The sequence below is a fragment of the Onychomys torridus genome, chromosome 4 (genome assembly GCF_903995425.1).
Source record: "Onychomys torridus chromosome 4, mOncTor1.1, whole genome shotgun sequence".
NCBI lineage: Eukaryota > Metazoa > Chordata > Mammalia > Rodentia > Cricetidae > Onychomys > Onychomys torridus.
The window spans coordinates 150538427-150544426 of NC_050446.1; positions in this window are offsets into that span (position 1 = coordinate 150538427).

Below are 6000 nucleotides of genomic sequence, written 5' to 3' on the forward strand. Positions count from 1 at the left end.
AAAGAGAAACATAAATGTGTTTTCTTCTTAAAGCAGAGTAGAGAGGCCTGCTTCACCAATGGGACTGTCTTCATCTGAAGTGCACCTGGCTCTTAGAATTTGGAGTCCTTAGAAACAGTCCTTGATTTGCACTTGACACCAAGGAGACCCAAGATGATCATAAACTGTACCGAACATCTGTTGACCTGAGACAGGGATGATGAAGGTTAGTCACACCTTACTTGAGACCTTGCAATTCTATTTGAGCATATTATGATTTTGAATTTTAAAAAGGAAGGCTTGGTTTTGGTTTTATTTAAGGATAGTCTGAAAAAAATTAATTTAGAGTTGTGTAGGTGTCCTCATTATCTCAGGCACTGGAGGACTTATTTTTAAATGGTTTTTGCTTCTCTTAGGGATGGCAGTTTTAAAAGAAGCATTTGGTTCCTTCTGTTGTCTGAATCCCCTTTATTTTACTTTTATTATTTTTCATCTTCTTGGTCATTTAATGGCAGAGAAAAGAGATAAACATCTTCATGGAAATTGTAAATTGGTCATTTTTTTCTGGTCTTCTGACAAATGAACTTATTTCAGAAACCATGTTATTAATATCATGTAAATTTAGTTTCTTGACTCTGCTTTTGTGAATAGAAAACTTTACCAGTTTCTTAGTGACTCATTTTGTTATAAATAATGATTTTTCTTTAAAGTCTGTCTTGTTTAGTATTAATACTTGTCCACCAGTTTTCCTTTGTTAGCTAGATTTTAGCTTATTTGAGACAGAGTCTTACTACATATTCCTGGTTGTCCTAGGACTCACAATGTAGACCAGGCTGTCTCAGAATCGTAGACTGCCTTTGCCTCTGCTTATTTGAGACAGTCTCACTATGTAGCCCTGGCTATCCTAGGACTCACTATATAGACCAAGGTGTCCCAGAAGTCACAGTCTGCTTCTGCCTCCAGAGTACTCTGATTAAAGGAATATACATACCATACCTTTTAGTTAGTATTTGCATAATATCTCAACATTTATTAAGTGTTTACAAATGTCATTTCTTGGATGTTTGAATGATTGAAGGCTACAATTAAATTTTTTCTTTGATAATTTCATACATGTACATAGTATGTTCTGATCACATCCCCATCCTATCTTATTGTTCTCTTACTCTACCAACTCTCCCTCCTCCCAACAAATCTCTCTCCCACTTTCATGTTTTCTCTTTTGCTTTTGACTTGTGACTCACTAAGTTTAACCAGTATTGCTCACACAAGTATGAATATATAGCTGCCCATTGGAGCATGGACGATTCATTGGTGTCTACACCACTGAAGACAGTGACTTCTCCTCCCCCAGCAGCCACTGTCTTATTAGGGTTTCTATTACTGCAAAGAGACACCATGATCATGGCAACTCTTACAAAGAAAACATTTAATTGTGGTGGCTTATTTATAGTTCAGAGGTTTGGCCCATTATCATCAAGGTGGGATATGGCAGCATGAAGACAGACATGGTATTAGAGAGGAAGTGCTATATGTTGATATGTAGGCAACAGGAAGCAGACTGAGAGTCACACTAAGCTTGAGCACAGGAGACCCTAAAGTCCATCCTCACAGTGACACACTTCTTCCAACAAGGTCAAATCTACTCCAACAAAGCCACACCTCATAATTTTGCCACTCCTTTTGGGGGCCATGTTTCTTTAAACTACCACATTTCACTCTCTTGTCCCCAAAGGCTTATAGTCATATCATAATGCAAAAATGCATTCAGTCCAATTGCAAAAGTCCCCATAGTCTATCACACTCTCAGCAATGTCTAAAAGTTCAAAGTATTTCTGAGATTCATGCTATCTCTTAATGGTAAACCCCTATAAAAGCAAAATTAAAAAAAAAAACAGATCACGTATTTCCAACATATAATGGCCCAGGTTATACATTACCATTAGAAATGTAGGGAAGGGACCATAGTGAGGAGACACTGAATCAATGCAAGACTGAAAATCAACTGGGCAAACTCCAAACTCTGTATCTCCATGTTTGATGCCAAAGCTCTCTTCAGATCTCAAACTCCTTTTAGCTCTGTTGACTTCAATGTACCTCTCTCTCTTGGGCTGGTTTTACTCCCTGTTAGCAGCTTTCCTCAGCAGATATCCCATGGCTCTGGTATCTCCAACATCTTGGGGTCTCCAAGGCAATTCAGGCTTCAACTTTACAGCTTCACATAATGGCCTGCCTCTCTAAGCCTCCATTCAGGGACACTCTTGACACATACCTAGCCTCAGTGGTTTTCTTTAGTGGCAGAGGAAGATTTTATGATGTGTTTCTTCTATCCTTGACTCTAAATCCAGAACTATGGTGCTGAAGCTGCCAAGTTCTGCTGTTGCTGGGGCTGGAACATGGTCTCTTTGTTCAATTTTATCTTCACCAGCTTTCTGTCCTTCACTGCCTAAGCTTGGCTGTTCTGGAATTTTCTCTGTAGACCAGGCTGGTCTCAAACTCGGAGATCCATAAGCCTCTGCCTTCCAAGTGCTGGGTTTAAGGCATGCACCACCATATTCAGCTCTAAGCTTTTCTTTAATTCATTTTCACAAGATAGAAACCTAGCTAGGTGGGATTTTTTCCTGAAGTCACCACTCCCTTTACTCCACTTCTTAATCTGTTTATCTCCTTGAACACAGGATTCAGCTCTATTCCACTTTTTGGTGCTCCTTTTCTCCTTAAATTTTACATTTTGTACTTTACCTTGCCACTAATAACCACCCAACAGAGTCTATACTAAGCTGTTTTGAGATTTCCTCTGCCAACTGAATTAATCCAAAACTCTTCACTTTAGCCTCAGGCAAACTTTTTGGACAATAGCAAAATACAGCCATATTCTTCACCAAAATATCACAAGAAAGATCCCTAGGCAACATACTAAAATTCTCCTGAAAACTCTTGAGTCAGAACCTCACAGTTCAAATGATTCTTAGCACTGCTGTCTTCCATGTTCCTACTTGTATGGGTCATAAACATCACTTAAAGTATTAAACTGCTTTACTAATTTACAGTCCTAAGGTCCACATTCTTTCAAACAAAAGCATGGTCAGGCCTAACAGAGCAATACCTCACCAATACCTGGTGCTAACTTCTGTCTTAGTTAGGGTTTCTATTTCTGTGAAGAGATACCCTGACTATGGTAACTCTTAAAAAGAAAACATTTAATTGTGGTGGCTCACTTACAGTTCAGAGATTCAGTCCATTATCATCATTTATAAGTGGATGGCTATAAGGGATGATGAAGGACTGGAACACACTCAAAGTTGGCCAATGACTTTATAAAAAGAACAATATAGAACCTGTGAGGAAACTGTCATATAAAATTAGGAATTCAATGAATGGAAAAAATGGCAGATTTGACACATCTGTAGGCAACAGGAAGTAGACTGAGTGTTGCACTAAGCTTGAGCACAGGAGACCTCAAAGCCTACCCTCACACTGACACACTTCCTCCAACAAGGCCACACCTCCCTTTGGGGTCATTTTCCTTCAAACTACCACAGTCACCAACTACCATTAGGCTGCAAAGTTTTATCCAAAATTTACATTGCTTGTGATTGTAACTATATTTAGATTCATTTTTATATTTTACTGTTTTTGCATTTTTTCTTATTTCACTCTACATTTTTTGGATTTCTTTTGAGTAACATCTGTGTCTCTCTAACTCACTTTTATCTGCTCTCTATTGGAAATTATATATCATATTCATTTACCTTATTTCTATAGTTTGAGTGGTCACCCTATCCATTTTCCCTGCATGTTGTAAATATTTACTGGATTTACACAGAGAACTGTATACATGTCACCAGTGCAGCACCTTCTGGATGCTCACAATATGAACCTCTCTCTAGTTGACATCGAGGTCAAGAAATGAACACTCCACTCCACTCCTCATGTGCCCTAAAAAGCAGCACATACATTTATATATGAGGTTAACAGACTCTATATTCAGGATCCCCTTTATGTTTCTTCTAAACAAACTAGGATCATAGATTATTCTTCTGTTGTTGTTGTTGTTTTTGTTTTTTTGAAACAGCGTTTTTCTGTGTAGCCTTGGCTATTCCAGAACTCACTCTGTAGATCAGGCTGGTCTCAAAAACCACAGAGATCCACCTGCCTCTGGCTCCTGAGTGCTGGGCTTACAGGTGTGTGCCACCACCACCTGGCTTCATAGAGTGTTGTTACCACTGATCTCTATACTTCTCTGGCTTCTATGCTATTGTCATTTATTCTTTGTTCAACATTACTTTTCAACATTCCACATTTACCATAACTAATTTACTTCTTGCTTACCATTCCTTCTTGCATCTTTGAGCTCCTAGACATCTGTCTTGTCTTCCTTTTAACTTTCTGTAGTTTGTTGAAAGTAGTATCTCCATGTTGCTTGTCTTATCTTCCTTTTCCCCCACCTTCCTTGCTTATCAGCTCTGTGCTGACATTTGTCTTTCTCTTGGTATGTTGGAAACTTTATTACACAGTCCTGTTCCTTCCATTGTTGCTGGCATAGCTGCAGATGGTCATTTGCTTTTTTCTAGTTATTTCTAAGAGCTTTTTTAGGAGGCACAGGAGAAACGCAGTTTTACTAGGTTATCTCCACACACACATGTTCTTATCTACAACCTGAGGATGAATTCTTTCACCATTCTAGGAAGTTCTCAGTGGTTATCAGTTTGGTTGTAGTTTCTAACCATTTTTTCTTCTGCATCTTGCTCATTCTGTCTGACCTTTCACTGTGTAATACTGCACCTTCTCTCTGCCTGCACTCTTCTGCCCATCTCCTAGGCCCTGGTTTCAGGTCAGTGTGCCTATTCCTGAGCTTTCATCTCTGATGCATCAAATCTGCCATTTCTTTCATCCACTGAATTCCTAATTTTATATGACAGTTTCCTCACAGGTTCCCTAGTGTTCTTTTGATAAAGTCATTGGCCAACTTTGAATGTGTTCCAGTCCTTCGTCATCCCTTACAGCCCTCCACTTAGAAAACTCATTTGTCTTGTACTCTTTGTGGTAATGTCAGCATCCATAATCCTTGCCTCTCTGAGTATCTTGCTGTCTTACGTGCCCCTTTTGCTCATTATCACTCACAGAACCGTGCTTCTTATGGGTTTTGTGATAGTCATGTGATACATGACATTCTAGTCAGTGATGAACTACATACAATATGATAAGATTATAATGAAGCAGACACCTCACATTGCCTAATAACATCACAGCCATTGAGATCTCATAGCACATGCACTATCCACATGTTCAGGAAGATGGTGGTCTAACTACACCAACCTGCCAGTGTATAAAAGCATAGCAGTACAATTATGTGCCACTCATAATACCCTATGAAGAAATATTTGTACTAGCACACGCCTTTAACTCTAGCTCTCAGGAGGCAGAAGCAGGTGGATCTCTGTAAATTTGAGGCCAGTGTGGCCTACGCTGTGAGTTCTAGGGCAGTCAGAGCTACAGAGTGAGATCCTATCTTGTTGTGGATATCACTCTGTATAAATAAAGTGCTGATTGGCTGGTAGCCAGGCAGGAAGGATAGGGTAGGCGGGACAAGGAAGAGAAGGCTGGGAACAGGAAGGTTGGGAAGAGACACTGCCAGCTGCTGCCATGAGAAGCAACATGTAAAGACACCGGTAAGCCACAAGCCATGTGGCAAAGTATAGACTAACAGAAATGGGCTAAATATAAGTGTAAGAGCTAGACAATGGTAGGCTTGAGCTAATGGCCAAGCAGTTTAAATAATATAAGTGCCCATATGATTATTTTATACGTGGGTCGTGGGACCGCAGGGGCTTGGTGGAACCTGGAGAGAAGCTCTCCAACTACACTGTCTTGAAAAAAACAACAACAAAAAAATGAATATGTTACCCACTTGTATATTTACTATACTATTTTTATTGCTGTTTTAATGTATATTCCTGATTATTAAAAAAAATTGCTGTCAAATATTGAGCTGTGTGCTTGAAGCAGCCTTGCAAGTTT